The sequence below is a fragment of the Bemisia tabaci genome, chromosome 7 (assembly GCF_918797505.1).
Source record: "Bemisia tabaci chromosome 7, PGI_BMITA_v3".
Classification (NCBI taxonomy): Eukaryota; Metazoa; Arthropoda; class Insecta; order Hemiptera; family Aleyrodidae; genus Bemisia; species Bemisia tabaci.
In genome coordinates, this window is record NC_092799.1 from 13421663 (window position 1) to 13442909 (window position 21247).

The window sequence follows — 21247 nt, forward strand, 5'->3', positions numbered from 1 at the left end:
CTGGTGAGACATTGGCATTGAGAAACATCTGGAGTAGGTAGACCATAACGTGACAGGTGAATTCCTGGTGATAAGTGCGAGCAATAAATTGACATTCGAACCAAAATGGAAGGTTTGAGGGCTCCTGGAATTTTAGAGCCTCGATCATTTCGAAGAACACAGTGCTAGTGAAACTTCGAGGAGGAAAAAATAAACAATTAGTAAGAACTTACAGATACTTTGAGAGCACACCTTGAGTTGCCGACTTGAGATTGAACGAGGGAACACCGAATTGAATATTCTTTGGAGGGATCTAGTTAAGATAGGCAAATAAAAACTTCTTCGCACTAATATAAGAAATTGAGCAGCACAAGTAACTTTAAATATTCAAAGGACTTATTCACGACACTCACGAGGAAGTGAGGAACATCGTTTGTTTACAACTAGGTTATCAAAATCATGCGAATGTAAACTAGAGTCCCTTTATACTGAGAGTCAAGACAATTCGGCTCATGGATGTCACAAACGGGAATAAAGATTACAGAAATTGAACGTTTTTCGTAATCTTTGATCGGCCCATTCTCAAATGCCTTTCTCCGTTCCTCCTCTCATTCCGTTTGTTCCTGGCCGAACCCGTAATTCCCTGGTCCATTTCAGATTATAATCTTTGCAATTGGTGAAAATGTAATCTTTATTCCCGTTTGTGACACTGTGGAGGCCTAAAATACGGGAACCAATCAGAAATGGATTCAAATTGTCTTGACTCTCAGTATAAAGGGACTCTAATGTAAACAAGTTGAAACTTCCATTCTCATTGGTTCCCGCCAATTCCGTGCCGCGCGGGGGAAAATATACAAATTCACCCGCCAATTTTCAAATAAGCGGGGAGTCCACTGGTTGCGCGCAAATATAAATGAATTATGTATGTTGTGGTTTGTATGATTTGAACACGGGGCGACTACTTGGAATGTTGATGGGCATTAGTGATCCAATATTCAGATCTATAATAATAACAAATTAAGTAGTTGGTAATTAAGAAGGCTTTTCACATAAATACTACCAAAACGATTCGGCTGAAAACTCAGCCTTTCTCAGTTGGATAAAAACAGTAAAAAATTGTAAAAATCTAAAAACGTATTACTGGACGTAGTAATATGATAACACAATTTTTCTCCCTTTTTAAGATACAGCCAAGTGCTACGTTTTTAGATTTTTACAATTTTTTACCGTTTTTATCCGACTGAGCATGGCAGAATTTTCAGCGAAACGTTTTGGTTGTACATGAAATTCATCCTTGTTACCAGCTATTTAATTTTTCATCATTTTATATCGTATCACGGGCTGCGGGGCATCAAACATATCTCTATTATTCAGATCCCTCGTCAATTATCTCGAACACCACATTTTTCCGGAGAATCTATGTCAATTTTGCGACTTAAGAGCAATTTTGGAAGGGCGTGCAGACCTCCTTTTCACAAGGTTATTTTTGGATCAATTTAAATTGACTTCGCACGACTATAAACTGAGAAAAAAGCCTGGCACGGGTGCTTTGAAACACCCTGTATACTGCGGGCGGATACGATCACTTTATGCATGGTATTAGTTAACTAATATTAGATCAGTATTCGTACTTGGGTTTTTTTCATGTTAGTAAAATTTTTCAGTAGGAGTGCACTTCGTTTCAAAGGCGACGTGACGCCCGTCAACGCAAGGGGAAATCCAAAACCCACCTCGCTATGGGAGTCCCACGTGAGCAAATCAAAATTCCACGTACAGTATGATGCGCGTATAAAAATCGGCCTTGCTGTGAGGTCACGTGGCGATTTAACGTGACCATAAACTCCGGAGTAAATCGACATCGATGAAAAGAATACCACGAAGCATAGAGGCCCGCAACCGAAGATACTAAAATCGACCGTTTTGGTATCAGTTGCCCAGTGTTCGAAACTCATAGGCGCCAAAGTGCCAAATGCGCCTAAAAAATGAAGGTTCTGCGCCACCGTGGCCCCTAAAAATTGCCCCCCCCCCCCAAAAAAAAAAAAATCCCAGTTTTTTTGTTTGGTGGTTTTTCGAAATTTCCCCAAGTAACATCTAATGGTTCTGTAACTAAAACACCTTGCGTCTAACTTGTCACTAAATGCGCCATGATACATAGGCAAAAAGTCAATTTGGCCCCTAAAAAATCTTCAATGGCCCCTAAAAATCGAGCTTGATGCGCCACATGGATCCTGAAACTCCAAGGTGAGTTTCGAACACTGCAGTTGACCCAAATTTTTCCACCAAATTTTCCCTCAACGAACCTGCGTGCACCTTAATAAAATTCAAAACGTGGCCATGCAAACATGCTGTACACTTGCCGAACATCAAACGGACTACATTTCGCAATTACGGACTACAATATCTGGCTCGATTTAGAAACAACGTACACACCCTTACTTTCCTACGCACCTAAGTGTTTTTACAGATGAGTCTGAAACGGTAGTTCCTAATGGACCACTTGACAAGGTATGAATTTAAGCAATCTGATACATGTTTATTAACCAGAATTTCGCGTAGAACACGATTCACGCAACGAAAGTTACTGAAACCAACTCTTAACGAAGGTATTAACGTTTTTGTTTCACATTGGTTACGATGAATTTGAACTGCCCGCTCACAAGAAACTCAAAGCTCTCCGTGAGTCAAATCGAGCACTACAACGGTTTCAGCAAGCTTCTCAATCGAGCAATGTTCATTTCCCACCATGTGTTGTTCAAACTATGAGCAATTTGCTATAGCTGAGCCAAAGCGTCAAGATTGAGATTGCCAGATTTTTATATCGCAGAGACTGTCATGATAACGTTTAGCGCGTGATGTGAATCACGTAGAGCATTGAGTTTTCATGAGCGGGTGGTTTGAATTTACGCATCAAGAATCATTAAATATCATCGTGAGGAGTTGCTTTCGGTAATTTTTGTTGTTCGCATCGTGTTCTACGTGAAATTCTGGTCAAGAAGCATGTATTAGAATGCTTAAATTCGTACCTTGTCTAGTGGTCCATTATAAAATGTGGTCCTTTTGAAAGAGACCCTTTCCATACATAAAGTCCAAAATGACAAGAAGCAGGTTGCCTCACCTGGAATCGATTGTTTTACATAAGTTTAAATGGATTAAAAGCAGTGTTGCCAATTTTCTAAAATCGCCACTCCTCTTTGACTGCAAGACAGGATTGTAGATCGGTGAGCCCGATTGATCTGTAATTGGATCAAAGTTGAGACCTTGTGCATACGCGGCCATGTTTTACAAGACTTTTGGCGAGGATTTTCCCGTGAGTTGAAATTAAGGCTTGTATGATGTTATTACTTCTATCCGCGATGGGTGACTTTCTGGAGAGCTTCCAGTAATGTCTTCTATCAACCTGCAATGTTTCGACGCAGATAACTACGAAAGGCTTGCATGCGTAAATGTGTCATGATGACTAACAGACAAGATCTGGGAGCTATAACATGGAGTAACAAGCTAGTGACTATTCAGCTTATCTTCTTACTATTTTGCTATTTATGGATTTTAGATTATGAATTTGGACGTATGTGTGCTAAAAGGAACTACGTTACACGCAATCCCTGTGCACATAGTTCCTTTTAGCATAAATATGTTCAATTGACGTAGAAATACTCTTAATCAAATTAAAGACTAAATTAAGAGGATTCAATTTTTACAAAACCACGGATTATAATATTAAGTCCACTGACGACATTAAGTATTTTTTTTTTCTTAAAAAATATGGAGTGTATGAAAAATTAATACGGTATTTAACTTTGAGAGAAATCGAACATTTTTTTGCTTGAAATTTTCAGATACCTACGCTAAATTTAAGAGCGAGAAAATTTCCTAAAAATGTATTACCAAAAATCAAAATCAAAAGGAGTCTACTCAAAATAGGAAAATTGGAAACGACCGAATGTTTGCATGGTGTTCTTTCCCAGCATTGTAGAACATTTATAGAGAATGGAAATTCAAAACCTGGTAAGTGCTATCAGCTGTTGCTAGGATTGTGCCCGGTCACGGTGTTCCGCACATAGTGAAAGATCAAAAATGCATGGGCTCAGACATAATTTATTTGAAGCCATTCCAAAAACTTCGGTATTATTTTCATGAAAAGGATTGCTTTGCTCTTGCCAATTAATTTCCATTAAATCAGAGAAAAATCGCACACTTTTATCAACACTCGATTCCACTTACCAAGTTTTGAATTCCGAATCTTCGGATGTTCATACTCTGCTCATAGATACGCTCTATGCGCTGCTCCACTGTGCGACGGTGGACTCTAGATTCTACATGTTGACACCATTTCCATTGACAAAAAACACGGCTGAAATCGTGTCGGAGTCCAGGTCCAGCTGATCGCTTGCCAGGCGCAACAGCGTAGCTTGCGGCTCGCTCCCAATACACCGCGCCAGACCGTCGTGCTAGGCAAAAACCGCCTAACTCCAGCCCAAACCCTATGCACTTACGCGCTTCTGGCCGAATGCCAAAGCGAGGGCGAGGGCGTTCACGGCCTTACGCTTTGTTACAAAGTTACACGTTTGAATACTTTCAGAAGAACGCTCCGCTGTGCTAGGGAAGAACGCCGTATGAACATTCCAGAGTTGCCAAACTTCTCACGATAAAACATATATTTTAACGACATTCATGCATATTTTTCGTTAAAATTTTCAAAGATTTTAGATTATATTGCGTATACAAAAGTGTCTGAAAATTTCGGAAATAAATATTCACAATTTTCTAATGAAATTAGGTTTTTATCGAAGTGAACTTGGCAACGTCTGAAGGCTCATGCGGCGTTCTTCCTTAGCACGGCAGCAGCGCTGCACTCCGGACGACGGGCGCAGCGACAGAAATTCAATTCTCGCTCAAAGACAAACACCGCACCGAATGGACAATGTCCGCGTAAACAATATGCCTTGATTGATAGCTCCTCATTGATTGACCGGACAAAGAATGGTCCAAGTGGCCGTTGCAAGGGATTTTCAAACACTCACGCATGGCGTAATGCAACGCGACCAACCAACTGACCCGATTTAAAGTAGAATATTTTCGCGAGTGGATTTGTTCTTCAGGCTCGATGTACAGAGTTAGCGTACCTTCGTAGGGAGATTATGGACAACTCGGAAATTTGGAGTCAAGTCGGGACATACCTTAAAATTTGTCAAATACATAGCAGTTTTTCATTTGTACATAGAATTTCGTAATTTTCGCAATGGAGGTTTCCTCGCAAAGCTCCATTCCAAAAGTACGGTTGGATTTTACTTACTTGGAAGTTGGTAAAAAATTGTCCTTTTTACGATGCTGTATTGAACGATCATCTTTAATCATAATGTACAGGTCCACTATAGGTAAGAAAAGAAGCTGAGTGCAGAACGACTTTGAGTACGATCTTAAGAGTGCCGCGTCAGTGAGGGACAATCGTTCTCAGTAGCCTGGATCCATCCACCTCTTGCCGTGCTACGGAAAAACGTTGTAAGAACATTCAGGTGGTGCCAAATTTTCCCCATAAATCATTCATTTTTAAGGGACTTTATGAATATTTTTCTTGGAAATTTTCGGATACATTGAAATTAATTGCGAATAAAACTCGATGAAAAATTGGGTGAAAGCAATGCACAAGTTCCCTAAAAATTCTTATTTTATTGAAGGAAATTTAACAATGCTCGAAGGCTCATAGGTCGTTCTCCGAAGTATAACACTGCCGTGGGAAGGAAAAACGCCGTATGAGCCTTCAGACGTTGCCAAGTTTCCTCTGATAAAAACCGAATTTATTGGGAAAATTGTGAATATTATTTTCCAAAATTGTCAGACAATTTTGTACGCAATTTAATCTAAAATATCTGAAAAGTTCGAGAAAAAATATGCATGAATGTTGTCAAAAATACATACATATAAGTCACTTTACAGCACTCCCTCGCGCTCTACGACTCCTAACCTCCACTGCTCTCTTTCAAACTACAAATCTTGGGGGATTGAGCACCTTAACATTTCCGCTTCAATCCCTTCCCTCCAACCTTTCATTGGGCGCCCTCTGCGTCTTCTCCCAGGAGGAACCCAGTCAAGGACCTTCTTCGGCAACCTGTCTCCTGCCATTCTCTGGACACGACCATACCAAATGAGTTGTTTTGTCATAATGTCATGCACGATGGTCTGCTTGGCATCCATGATCTCCCATACCGTCTCATTCCTGACGCGATCCTTTCTGGAAATACCAGCGGATCTACGCCAGAAGTCCATCCCTGTTGCCTCAAAAATACGTTTTTTAAAAGGAGAAAATTGGCAACTCTCGAATATTCATACGGCGTTTTTCCTTAGCACGGCAGAACAGCACGGACGACCCCTAAAATGCATTCCCAAGAGCCGAAACGCAGCGGGGGCCGGGGCCCAACAGGAGCGAAATCAGTCTAGACGCCGCGGGTTGTTGGGGAGATGACGGGGAGATGATAACAGATCCAGATCCAATTCTGCGCAGCCCTCCACACTGGCCATGGCTTCGATTCACAGCGGCCGGCATGAGTGATATATTGATCTCCTCCGAATGCCGGAATCCAGGGACCGGTTTCAATATTGATCGTGCCCTATGACTTGGCCGCGAGTGCTCTCTGGAGACTGGACCAGAAATCAGCCTCCAGCCATTTGTGAGCTTTCAAGGGAAAGTCCACAACACGCTGAACTTTCGTCAGTCATTGGAGTTTGTTTATGTCAGTTCCCGAGTCATTCTTGTCTATTTGCTTTGGTAATGGGTACGTGATTTAATCCTCGGACGAACGATTGCAGTTGTCTTCAAAACATGGAGTACATCAATCACCAAAACAAACCACCAGACACCAGAGCGACGGGATGAATTTCTGTTTACACCCCCAAAAAAAAATGATGAATATTGTGGGTACCTAGATGGGCATCCCGAAATGCAGATAGCTTAAAAAAATTAATTGGTAAAATTTCGATTGGTTGTAGCGTTGTGAAGTTTCGTCAAAGTACATAATCATACCTGCTCCCTTACAATTAGTTATAAACAGATTTTGTGCATCAATGGAGAATTTGCATGGAAATTTTTTATTGCTTTATCTGAAAGTGCTTAAAGAGCTGATTTCACAGTACTGCTTATAATTTTTTTCTGATATGGGAAATAGTATAAAAATCGATTCAAAAGTGAGAAAATGCACCGCTTAGTGACGTCCTCTGGAGGCATTTCCCATACAGACACATGTATTTTAGCAGATTCGATCATTTTGTCATATCTTCTGTAATAATTGTTCAATTCATGAACCAAGGGTATCCTCGTGTTCCTGTTCAGTCCACTCGGTAGTTTCCACTTAAACACGAAATTAATCAAATTTCAGACCCCTGCAAATTCTCTATTCGAAAAAAAGATCTTTTCGGCATAGACGATGCCGAGGGTGATAGCAAGCACCTTTGATGACAATCGTCAGAAGTTAGCAACAAGCCCCAATGCAAAGCAAAGCCCCTGCTTGAAGTGTAGCCCCTCTCATCCAAAGCGGTCAAGAAAGACATTCCAAGTCCTCGAATAGAATCTCCACCGTGACCAGTGTCTCCTCTCTATCTATGGTGTCTTTGACGTCATCTTTGTCGAGCCCGGCCTTCTCAGAGCTCATTATCACTTCTTCAACTCGACGTAACAACCAAGAAATCCCGTTTCCAAGGCATTTTAAAGTGACCAGCTCGCCGCAAGAGCGATCCGGGGGGCTCTTTCACCTTGAAAACGTTCGGTTCAAAGGGCGGCGAAGGCTCGCGACGTAAGGAACGCGCGGTCGGCGAGCCTCCGTGGCGTGACCTCAGATTTGCGTGTCATCTCTTTCACTTTCAGTCCTTCGGACTGCACACCAGTACGGAATGTTGCGCTCTCCGAGCCGATCTCACAGTCTACCGCGCTGAGGAAAAACGTCGTATGCAGCACGGCAGAACAGTGGTCACCACCGTGTCTCGTTCACTGAAAAAAAATTCTCGGCGTTTTTACCAGGGTCCGTTGGTACCTGTACCATCTCACTTTTTCTTACCAATTATTGGTAATTTTACCAAGACAGACTGGTAAGCTTACCTAAAAACCGGTATTTTTACTGTTTTTTTTTCAGGTAAGAATACCACTTTTATTGGAAAATCAATTCCCGGTAACTTTGCCATTTTATCTCGGTAATTCTACCATAGTCGATAAAAAATATTGGCGTTTTTACCGGGGTCCAGTAAAATTACCGAGAAAGTCAATAATTTCACCGAGATTTCTCGGTAAAATTACCAATTCCATAAATGGTAATTTTACCAAGAAAAAACTGGGATCAAATAGAAGCCTGAATTCTTGGTAATTTTACCCTTTTCTCAGTAAATACACCGAGATTTTTTTTTCAGTGTTCCCTGCGGGATTGTCCATCCATTCGCAACAGCCGTCGGCCATCACTTCTTTGCCAGACGTGGCCATCTTTTCGAAAAATATCTGATGATCAACTTGAATAGTTCTCAGAATTCGGGAGGTTGACGTGATGCAGTTCACGCTAGATCGGTATCCAAGAAGATGACAGGTGACGATGTCATCAATCAATACGTCGTAGCTGTGTCAGGGCGAATCTATAGCGGGAGTCGGTATTATTGTCATTATTTTTTCCACTGGGCACTTGTGTATTTTTTTTCTTTTCTATTTTCTTCTTTCTCCGTTACCAATTCTTGTCCTCGGTATTCATTTTTTCATCAAAATTTCTCACTAAATTTCTATAAAACTAGGTGATTTTTCCATACATACACATACAATTCTTACCCCACTACTTGACACCTCAGAATTTTATGTTCAGACTCACTCCAGTTGCCTTACAGCAATTCGGTACTTTGGAGCCCAATAAGTCCAATATACTGCTACTACTACCAAATATTCACTTTCCTCGTCATATTTGAATTAATTTTATTTGATTATTTCATTTTTTTTATTTTTATCACTATTGCCGATAATTTACGGAGGCCGTACTAACGTAACCTCACGATCCATCTTCTGGCGAAGCAATCATTTGGCCATGTGAGAATTTCTATCGCCTGGATTTGGCATTGTAGATAAGCTATATTAAAGCGTTAATCTCACTTCTTCGCGTCTGCGTGTTATCCAAGTTATGATACACATCACATAATTACAATGATACCACTATTCGACCACGTGGGAGCCCGTATTGCCTATTTTAATAGTTGAAGGCGAACTGAAGAGGCGTCTGGTAAGAAACTATTTTTAGTGCGTACTTCGAAAAAGCGTGCCATTTCACGATGATATCTTAATTCGACCACGGGGGAGCTCGTCTTGCGTACACCAAAAATTGCAGGCGCGCTGTTAGTGCGCTAGAATCTCTTATCTAGAAATTAAATAAGTAATGTCATTGATTAATTTGGATCGTTCAAATTTGAAACCAAAGATTTTCAAGCTAGAATGAAGATGCAATTAGACGGATGGATCCTCTTCCTAGCATCGTAACCTTATTAGAATAAAGCGAGACTTTTTCTCTCGTTCAGAGATTCTCGCTTACACAACTTTCCATTTTTTTTATTTTTTTTTATTTTTTTTTTTTTGTAAAAAAAAACAAATTTAACCTTGTTTAGCATACTGTCTTCGCTTTTCCAACACATCCGCTGGGATATTTATGCAGATTACGCAAGAGGAATTTGCTATTTATTCAAACCCCTCGAACAGAGGAGATTCTCCGTTTCCCATGTATCTTTAGGTTTCTACTAATAATAACTGACGGGAAAGTCTTGCGGCTTGCATATACGAAGATTTTTTACACTGAAAAAGGATGAAAGATCTACGTTTAATATTCTAATAATTGAGCTAAAAACCTAGCGTCGACCTGCGATGCCGAAATAAATTGATGTTGCAACATCTGCTGCCCGTGCGATCCTGACAATCATCGTGACACGGCTAGGCAGCAATTCACACATGACCTTAGAAACTCCAAAACAAAGTTGAATTTTAACTTTCTCCGCCGATCGATGAATTTGCAATCGATCGCGATCGCTTCGACCCAGTGGCGTGGCGTGCTTTAAAATATATCGATTGATCTGTCATTTAAACCCATGGAAAAAGATCGATATACAAGGTGTTCGCAGCGGACACCTTAATAATCGATTTTTTACCATATCTTCAAATGGGAAATTATCGATAATCGATCATTCACGCCACGCCACTGCTTCGACCGTTCTCTCAGTGCGAGATGCGTGGAACACGAGTATAAGATATTTCATACACCAAATTCTAATGGGCCATTCGATCACTAGACAGGTAGAAAATGTTGTACTACAGCAGGTGTTTTGGATTTGGTGTGTTATTTGCGGTTTTGGGTTACGTAACGCTGGCACTGACCCGCCCCCGCCCCTCCTTGTAAAGCACCGTAACGTAGGCTCCCACCCCCCCCCCCCCGAGCGTTACGTAATTTATGCACACTTCTTTGGTGAGGGTAAAGAATGCTTACTTTCTTAACCGTGCGTTAAAGTCTCCGAAGTATGGCAGCGCTCTATATTGACGATCCGGCAACACTGTTTTTCCTCCATTTAAGTCCATTGAAAATATCGATTATAGGTGAGGCACGCTGCCTTATTTCCAAGGATCGATTTTTTCCCATACTTTTAAATGGAGGAAAACAGTGTTGCCGATTTTCAAGAATCGCCACTGTGTCCTTCGGTGCCGATTTTTCAATGGTGCAGGGGATCGACAACCCGAGCGTCGATAAGGAGACGCCGCACAGTGGATCGAGTCGATAGAAGAGGTCGGACAAAATTTGGAAACTTTAAACGCTCATAACTCCGTTTATACAAAACTTTGCGGTTCTAAAAGTGGTTCCATCGGTTTTCTCATGAAATTTTCTACGGGGAACACCCCTTGAAAGTTAAAATGTGCCGAAATAAACATCAAAACTCGCAGTTTTAGTCCGAAATTTCATGTCCGACCTCTCAAATTGACTCAATCCACTGTGCGGCGGGGCCGAAACCGCGGACGAACGGAGTGAAGAACACTTCGATGACGTAGATGAAGAGGAATGGAAACTTATGCGCGCTACCAAAGAGGCAACCCTGCTAATGTATTCGCTCCCTATCTATGCATGGAGAGTTTGAATGAATATATAGAGATGCACTCTCACCATAAGTGGACAGTCTCTTCCATTCCGAGCTTGACAGTTCGTTTCAGAGAAAATAAATGGCACAATCATGTTTCTCGCAAAGTTTTAAGCAAGAAAAGTTCTCAATCCGCTAGTCCCCGGAGCTCCATTCTCAAAGCAATGACAACAGAGACGGATTCAGCAAGTTGACAACAACGCTTTCTCTCCATTTGAACCTGCGGGCCGATTATTGAAATGGATAGACAAAGCTATAGACAAAGAAGACAGTAGGAATTTGGAGGGATCCTATTGATGGAAGCGGGTGGTTGCAATGGACAAAGGCCGTGTTTATACAGCATTTGACTCTTGATCGCGACGCGATTGCGCTCATTTGATCCGAGACTGCGACTTGACGGGGATTTGATGCGTGTGTTTATACAGGGTTAAACTCCCTCGCGACTCAATTTTAATTTATCAACAATACTGTTGGGTCATGGTGGCAGTGCATCATGTCTTCATCCGACGAAGAAGACGTGCTTTTGCTATGGGCGGTGAATAAGCATCGTCGTTTTCGTCGTTATAGTGAACACCCTTTCAATACAGAAAATATTAAAAAAAGTCAGTATTTAAGTTTTTTGTTAGCATAAAATGCATTCCGTGGGTTCCAGAGGCATGGCCGAGCCTCCACCAGTTCCATAAGCTTCAGGGCTTCCTCTTCAGAAGTCATTATATTAGCCAACCTCTAAAAATCTTTTTTATTTTATTAATAAACCACCTTTTTTAAAAAAGATGAAATAGTTTTCGTCCGTTCACTGCACCAATCAAGACAAGACTGATCAAGAGTCGAGTCGGAGTCTAGAGCACAGAGTCTCGTCACAGACCGCGACGCGACTGAGATTTGATCGTCAAATCTCAATCGCGTCCGAGTCGCGACATGTATAAACATTCTCATTCAACTCCATGTGTTGTGCCGAGTCACAGTCTAGTCGCAATCGCGTCGCGATCAAGAGTTTAATGCTGTATAAACACGGCCAAAGGAGTAAAGGAATAGACTAACTAGCGGCAACCCACGAGAGACCCATCATTCACCTCCTCAGTCTATAGGAGCCACCCATTTTATCCAATAGTATCGCTCCCTACTCCCTATGTCTCCTTTGTCTATAGCTCTGTCTATCCATTTCAATAATCGGCTCGCTGTGTTGAATAGTCGATTCGTATCGGAACACCTGGCACCTCCGAGAATCGATACATTTCCACAGGTTTGAAAGGCGAGAAAAGAAACTTTGCAACGATGACTCTCAAGTGCAACGTGCGTGCTTTAAGTTGAGTCGTCTGAAGGCATGACCTCGCTCAACTTCCGACACTTCGACTGGTTTTGCATCTTTCGCGAGCAACCCCCCTCCCCCTCTCGCCACCACCTTCCGTTTACAGGGTAGCCAGGCTGCGTGATGAAATTCAAGTGTGAAACATTGAATTATACGGAGAAAAAAGCTGATTTTAACATGATCTGACAACCCCGTTGCAAGTTCCTCACGAGCCCCTCGCTCGGCCGTCTAGCGGACTGCGTTGCTAAGTAAAAACGCCGTAAAAGCCTTCGAATGTTGCCAAATCTCTTCTCAGAAAATATTAATTTATGAAGAAAGTTATGAAAATTTTCCCTTGAAAATTTCAGACTTTTCAGATCAAATAACGAACAAAACCCTGTGAGAAATCGGGAGAGAATAATTAAAAAATTTTCCTGATAATTCGTGATTTGTCGAATGACATTTGGCGACGCTTAATGGCTCATACGACGTTTTTACCCAGGACGGCAGCGGACGCTTTGCAACTACGTCTGTGGCCCGGCGGCCTCAAGACTCAAGAGCGAAAATGTTCCTTTTATTTTGCATATAATTACACACGCTGTATTTACATTGATTCGACGACTCGACAAATAGACTCTAAGTACGATAATAAATATCTGGTCGGACATGATGGCGAGGCAGAAGTATGCTGAGAAAATGAGTGCGGACGATCCTTGCCCGACATGCTGCAGGGTGCAATACAGAGGCATGCATTCATGCTTTGCCCCCGTCCTGCCGTGCTATGGAAAAACGCCGTATGAACATTCGAGAGTTGTCAAATTTCCCCGGATAAAATATGTATTTTTGAGGAGAGTTGTGCATATTTTTCCTTGAAATTTTCGGATATTTTAGATTGAATCGTGAACAAAATTTACTGAAAAACTTGAGGGAAAATATTCACAATTTTCTCCGAAAATTCTGTTTTTCTTGAAGGAAATATGGCAACGTCTGAGGGCTCATACGTCCTTTTTCCTTAGCACAGCAGCGTAGCCCCGTCGCTTCGCGTGCATTTAGTGTCAGTCGCATGCACAACCATCAACACCTCGCCAGACTTCCCGCGCTGCTTCCAAGATTGCTGACAATGAGATCTCACTAGAGTATCTATAAAGGGAGAGTATTGCCATTTCTTTGCTGTTCTCTAATTGGTTCTCCCGTTTTAGGCTTTCGTGAGGCTGTAACTTCCATTTGTAAAGAAACCTAATCAGCGGGCTGATTGTTGAAATTGATAGACAAAGCTATGGACAAAGAAGATCTAGGGAGTATGGAGCGATCCTGATGGTTGAAGCAGGTGGTTGCCATAGACTGAAGGGGAAAATAATGGACTAACTACAGGGTCTCTCGTAGGTTGCTGTTGTTAGTCGATTACCTCCCTCTTTTGCGACCACCTGCTTTCACCAATAGAATCGCTCCATACTCATAATGTCTTCTTTGTCTATCGCTTTGTCTATCGAATACAATAGCCAGAAGCGGGCTGCCTGTTCATATTTGTGGACAAAGCGATAGACAAAGGAGACAGAAAGGGTATGAAGGGATCCTATTGGTGGAACTGGGTGGTTGCAATGGACAAAGGAGGTAGATATGAGACTAACTAACGACAACCCAGGAGAGACCCTCTAGTGAGTCCATCATTTTCTCCCTTAGTCTGTAAGAACCCCCCCCCCATTTTAACCAATAGCAACAATCCATACTCATTATGTCTTCTTTGTCTATCGCTTTGTCTATCAATTTCAACAATCAGCCCACAGTGACAACATATTTTGGAGACCCCACACTGATAATCTAGGCAATGTAATCTAGAAGGGACTTCTAGCGGGGGAGTAGAAGGGCACCGGATTAAAGGGGGTCTATAGGGGGCACTGAAAAACACTCCGTCAAGGGGAGTATGTGCGGTTCGGGGGAGTTCCCTAGCCTCAAAGCGGGACTCAAGGGGGCTCTACCAGAAATTTTGAAAAATTGAGTAGTCTCATGAGCATTTATGAGCTGTTTTTACCAACAACTTTGTTCAGGACTTATTTGAGCAGATGTTGGTTAAAATTTTTTAATCATTTCTTGAATTCTGTTGCGATATTGTTTGTTTACATTGAGACAATAAGAGCTGCATGCAAGGTTGCCAGGTTGTACTCATAAATGTATATATTTTATATGGATTATAATGGGGAATAGTGCTGATTTTAGCACAATTTGGCAACAATGGCCTCATGAAAGCCTAAAAAATCGCAGACCTAGGCGAGAGCGGAAGTTTTTTTCATACTAATAGGATCAAAATGGAAATACTCTCCTCATGAAGGTAGTCTTCGCTTGTATACTACAAAGAAATCAAGCGTTTGTTTGATTTTTTGATAAAACACTAATCAGCAGATCATACTTGGTCATCGACTTGACTCACAATCAGCGCAAGATCAAGTGGGGGAAGTTTAGCGAAAGGAAACCAACTTTTATGGAAGATAAAAAATGTATTTTTTTAAGTAAAGCAAATTATCATTCTCTATTATTGATTGATCAATTTCGTGATGATAATTTTTGAAAGTGATGGATTGCATGCAACCACCGAGTAATTGATACCCAATCCACCGTACTTGAATGCATTGTGTGTATGTATAGTGTAAGTTCATGGGTGATGTTCATTCGGCTGCAAACAAAAAAAACAAAAGCAAACGGTCGAAATGAGCTGCCAAAAAAAGGGGAAAATGTAGGTCTAATTGTTAAGAAAGAAAGAACAAAAATTGGTGCCTTGATTTTGAAGCCATATTAAAAACTGCGGGAAGATTAAGCAGTGCATGTAGGTACACACAAAAGCAAAAACCCTCGTACAATCAAACATATCAATAATCAGAGGGAGGTTAACTTTGAAGAGAAATGTACCGTATGTTTTGGTGAAAATATGTGTCGATGAATCTGCTTATTTAAAAAATACTACCTCCAGTCAAAATTTACCTTATAAAACAAAAGCACACGCCAAATCATTTTCTGTATAATTTGTAAATTACTTAATTTATTTTTAAACTCATAGTAAAATAATACATTCATTTGGAAGGCAAATTAGAATTTTTATAATGGAGCTCTGGCATGTGTCAGGAATTTGCAATTTAAGTACTGAGTCTCTGTAAAATTTCGTGAGAAATACGATGGTGCCACTAGTTTTCTCTGAAACAAACTTCAAAGCTCAAAGAAAGCTCTTAAAGTTGAGGCCGTGGTGGCGGATATATCTTAAGAGTACACCGGTAAATCGATTTATAGAGATGGAGCTGAACTCCCTACAGGAAACAGGGCAGTGGCGTCTCGTGCTTCGATATGTATCGATATTTCACCATTTGACGCTATGGTAAAGAATCGATTATTAAGGCGTTCGTTGCGAACACCCTGTTTATCGATCCTTTTCCACAGGTTTAAAAGGCACATCAATCGATATATATCGCAAAGCACGCTACGCCACTAGTACAGGGAGGAGCAAGTTGGAGGGATTCTCGGTGGGCGAGGTTTTGGAGAGATTATCCATCATGCTTCAACTTCAACTGCGAAACTGAGTTTTCCGGACGTCAGCCAAGTATGGTCACGGTTCAGTTCACGGATGGAAGACGTAAGCGCTTGCTGAAAGACTTGGGCTCGGACCGTGCCAAAGTTTCAAAACAACAGGATGTGAAGGGGGACCAGGAGAGTACGAGAGAGATAGAAAAAAAAAGAGAGGAGGGATCGGATCTTTGTGCATGCATGATACGTGTGAATGAGATCCGAAAAAGGAAAGAGAGCGAAGGAAAAAGAGACAGAGATGCGAGGATACGATGATACCGTTGGCCACTCCACTTTGAAATAGGAGTCATACACGGTTAAACCATCTAATTAATAGTCTTGTCTTTGTGCCTCATCTTTGAGCACCTGCAACACCTCAACAACGGCCTCCCGCCCTTCGGCCCTGCTCCCCGCCTACGAATTACACCATTTTTTCGCGAGTGTCCCTTAAATTGAACGTATTTATGCTCAATGGAACTATGAGGGAATAAAGATGGGGTATGCTCGTTAGTTGAGGGCCATAAGAATGAATGAGGATTTTAAAGCGCCAGTGACGTCAGCGGCATTGAAGCCTTTCTCGTCGTCGTTCTCGCTCGTCTTTAACTCATGAGCCCTGTCCACAACGCTCTTGTCACACGTTCACGACTCACGAGTTAGCGCTCAGTTCCTTTTGATTTAATGTCAAAACCCGCTTTTCCATTTTCTCAAAAGGAACTATATCTGCTTTTGCATTGTCTCTCATGCAGCTTGCACGAGCACACCCCATCTTTCCACTCCCACATAGTTCCATTTAGCATAAATTCGTCCAATTGAACGCGTTTATTCCGAAAAAATTCAGGTTACCTACAGTTTCCACTACACATGGTGTCACAGGTATCCAAATCCCTGCAACTTGCCCTTTTTTTCAAACTTCTAAATTTTCTTCAATATTCCTCTAACTCATCTCAGATGGCTGGATTTGTTCATTTTCTGTATTTCTCAGTCCAATCTCCCAGTCATCTCGTATAATGTCCCATTATTCTAATTACCAGACTTGCAGCTGATACCTACATAGATTATAGCCAGCCAATAGCGTGTAGACTTGTTGTCTCACCACCTGTGACGTCAGCAAGTCTATAAAAGCTCATGCTGCCTAAAATTCGAGGTCTGTCTCTCTACATCTACCTCTCCGGGTCACCTCTTAACAACTCTTACTCAGACCCATACATACACTGTGTGAATTGTAAAATTGTGATTCATTCTAAGTTTTTTTGAATATAATTCGTTCGTGCACCAATATCAAATATCTTCAATTCTTTATTGCTCTCCCACAAACTCTCAGCTATTTTTTTTTAATCTCACCTTAGTGCATCGACTTTCATTCTGATATGGTGCCACAACTCAATTTCTGACATAGTGCCTTCGACCTAATGCTAAGTCTAACGAACGGTTATTTCCAACTCTCATTTATGACATGGTGCCTCAATCTCATTTACGACACATGGATTTACTTGTATAGTATATTATAATATATAATATATTGTAATTATAAGTGCAATTATATAAGAAGCCCGAAGGGGGAATAGTGCTGATTTTAGCACAATTCGGCAACAATGGCCTCGTGAAAGCCTAAAAAACCGCAGACCTATAGGCGAGAGCGGAAGTTTTTTTCATACTAATAGGATCAAAATGGAAATACTCTCCGCATAAAGGTAGTCTTCACTTGTATACTACAAAGGAATCAAGCGTTTGTTTGATTTTTTTATAAGACACTGATCAGCAGATCATACTTGGTCATCTACTTCAGTCACAATCAGCGCAAAATCAAGTGGGGGAAGTTTAGCGAAAGGAAACCAACTTTCATGGAAGATAAAAAATGTATTTTTTTAAGTAAAGCAAATTAGCATTTTCTATTATTGATTGATCAATTTCGTGATGATAATTTTTGAAAGTGATGGATTGCATGCAACCACCGAGCACCAATATCAAATATCTTCAATTCTTTATTGCTCTCCCACAAACTCTCAGCTATTTTTTTTTAATCTCACCTTAGTGCATCGACTTTCATTCTGATATGGTGCCACAACTCAATTTCTGACATAGTGCCTTCGACCTAATGCTAAGTCTAACGAACGGTTATTTCCAACTCTCATTTATGACATGGTGCCTCAATCTCATTTATGACACATGGATTTACTTGTATAGTATATTATAATATATAATATATTGTAATTATAAGTGCAATTACGTGACGTTTAAAAAGAGTTGACGAATGCGTGACAGCTCGTAGTGTCTGTATAGTGGAAAATAATTGTGTGGCATTTACAAACCTTTCCGTTTTTAATGTTATGGTGAAAATTAGGAGGAAAAACGAATTATTCTTCCGTTTGAAAAATGACATCATAGTTCATTGGAAATTTTGACGAAACTCACAAGTCTCTTTGCCCTGATACATTTATTTTATTCCCTTAAATTGACTATCTGCATTAAGGGGAAAATCCTACCTCCTACCCAGAATATCTCTCCCAAACATTAATCTATGATATTAGCATATTACATTTGCATGCACCAATATGTAAAATTGATCATAAATAATAATGAATGAGTGATGAATGAATAAAAATATATTCCCAAAATGCGCGGCACCAACTTTGAGATTAAGAGAAACATCAAGAGAACTGATACGAAGTGGTACCTACATGTCTTCATTCGACTTATGCACCCGGATAGAAATAAAAGTAGGTTAAGGCATTCTTGTTTGGAGACATTCAGCAGCTGATCCTATTAATTTTTTTAACAGAATGTGTATGAAAGTGTAACGGATGTAAAAGTTTAAAATTTTGGTCGCAACACGCGCGATCATCAGAGATAAGTGGGTTTGTGTCTTTGTTGACTATCAACGGGTGAATATAAAAAATATGTGTGCACATAGCAAGCTAGAGATATAGATATAGGTAAATGAAGCACTCATTTTTAAAATCACTCACCTTTAAATTAATCATTTTAATTGCGAATGTAATTGTGATTCTCGCAGCCGATGTTAACAGTTATGTTCCTACGCGGACGTTGAACATTGCGTTTAGGGTTTCGATTGGGGCCTTTATCTGGGCCTGAGTCTGGGCCTGGGTCTGGACCCACATTAATATTTTCGAAGAAAAATTCAGCAGCCATATAGCCTGCAGCAAGCGCAATACCACAACCTATTCCCAAGCCTAGGAACGCAGCAAAATGAAGGGGATTCATGGTGCAGCGAATTTTACCTGGGGAAAGAAAAAAATTGAAAAAGCATTTTAAGGTTAATTTTCGACACATGCTTGAAAATAGTTACTTAATAAATTGATTTTATTTGTTGCAAGAACTAATAAGCGGGGCTGCTCAAATGAGGAAAGTTTCCATCCTTCTACGGAGCAAATACGCGCTGAGCTAGTCGGCGCACAGTGGATCGACTCGATCAGAAAGGTCGGACATGAAATTTTTGACTAAAATTACAAATTTTAATATTCAATTCGTCACATTTTAAATTCTAAGGGGTGGTTCTGAAAGAAAATGTCACGAGAAAACCAACAACTTTTAGAGCCCCAAAGTCTTGTATAAACGGAGTTATAAGCGTTTGAAGTTTCCAAATTTTGTCCGACCTCTCCTATTGGCTCGATCCACTGTACGGCGGGTGAGAAAAAAGCAGAAAACTACACGGGCATATTCGCGCTTGCGTTTTGACTACTCGATGATTTGAAGGCGTTTGTTTCGAAACTACGCTCTCTAGTTTTCTGATCAACCTTACTCGTCGGATAAACTTTGCAGCTCAGTACTAAAACTCAAAAATGCTCCATTTCACACGGAGTTCAGTTCGTTCGTAGTGTGGAAGTGCGACGCCTGAGTATTATAGCTTATGCTGTCAAATAACTACCGATAAAATAATTATTACTGAGAAAAGATATGGTGATTTTCCTTGAAATTTTTAGGAACGGAAGAATGAACTTGAAATAAAACTATTGGAAAAATTTAAAGGATGAACGTCATACGTTTTCAAGAGATTTATATTTCATTTAGGAGAAAGTTAGCGTCGGTGTGAGTATTCATACGGCTCTTTTTTCTTCGCACGACAAAGTTATCGTAGTTGCGGCACCTTTATATATGTACTATTTTTGGGGTAAATTGCGCGAACCGATTTTGCCGTACTAAGGAAGAACACCGGATGAGCCTTCAGACGGTATCAATTTCCTTAGATGATAAGAAAAAAAAGAGAAAAAAATCAAGGAAACTTATGAATTTTTCTTCTAATTTGACAAATAATTTTATTCACAATTTGATCCAGAGTATCTGAATTTCACGAGGAAAATTTTTCATAACTTTCCTCAAAAATACATGTTATATAGAGGTGAAATTGGCAGCACTCGAGTATTCATACGCCATTTTTCCTTGGCCCGGCAGCATAGGCGGATCCACCAATTTGGCAACACCGGATTTCCGTCATTTAAACCTATGTTAAATAATCGATTCTTCTCGAAGCACTCGGTCCCCCCGGGAATAGATACATTTCCATAGGTTTAAAGGGAGAAAAAAACAATGCTGCCAATTTGCTGGATCCGCCAATGCATGGCAGCGTTTCCAGGAAAGTCTTTAAAAAGTCCTTGGAGCTAACCTATGACTCATGAGTCCGGCTATAAGGTAACTCGGATAGTCCCTCCCACGAAATAAATTTATGAGAGGCTGCCATAAAATAGCGACCTGCGCAATGTGCGGAGCCGGTCCGAAAGCAATAACACCTCACGAATAACAACGTATGCGCTGTGGAAAAAGCCGATAAAAAAAACGGAAATAAGAGCAAAAGATGTGTTCTTAATCTGCAGCTCTCCCGCTGAGGAAATTATGGAATTTCCGCGACGAAGAAGGGGGTAGTAAAAGTTATTACGGTTTCTGCCGCTTTACATCTGCAAGAGATGCACGTAATTTAAGTCAAGAGACACTTGCGTTGACACTTATTAGGACGATCCTTTTAGAGAACTTGTGCGGCAAAATCGTAGACAGTGCCCTGAGAGACGGGGAAAGAGAGGTTAATACTGCCGTGCTATGGAAGAACGCCGTATGAACATTCGAGAGTTGCCAAAGTTCTCCAGATAAAACATGTATTTTAGAGGAAAGTTATGCATATTTTTCCTTGAACTTTTCCGATGTTGTAGATTCAATTGCGAACATGACCGTCGGAAAAATTCGAGGAACGAACATTTAAAACTTCCTCAAAAACTTATTTTTTTATGAAAGGAAATTTGGCAACACCTCAAGGTTCATACTGCGTTTTTCCTTAGCACGGCAGAATCATATAGAGCTGTT

The 21247-nt window shown here is 40.7% G+C and overlaps 1 protein-coding gene across 2 annotated transcripts in view; it reads right to left on the minus strand.

Moving 5' to 3' along the window:
• LOC109035303 (uncharacterized) overlaps positions 1 to 21247 on the minus strand; it is a 195061-nt gene that overhangs the window by 156682 nt on the left and 17132 nt on the right. Inside the window, exon 1 of one of the 2 annotated variants that reach the window (XM_072302353.1) lies at positions 213 to 398. The exons of the other annotated variant lie outside the window; for it this stretch is intronic. The gene's annotated coding sequence lies outside the window, so the exon portion shown is untranslated. Of the gene's footprint in view, positions 1 to 212; positions 399 to 21247 lie in introns of those variants that run through there. 2 annotated transcript variants of the gene reach the window in all.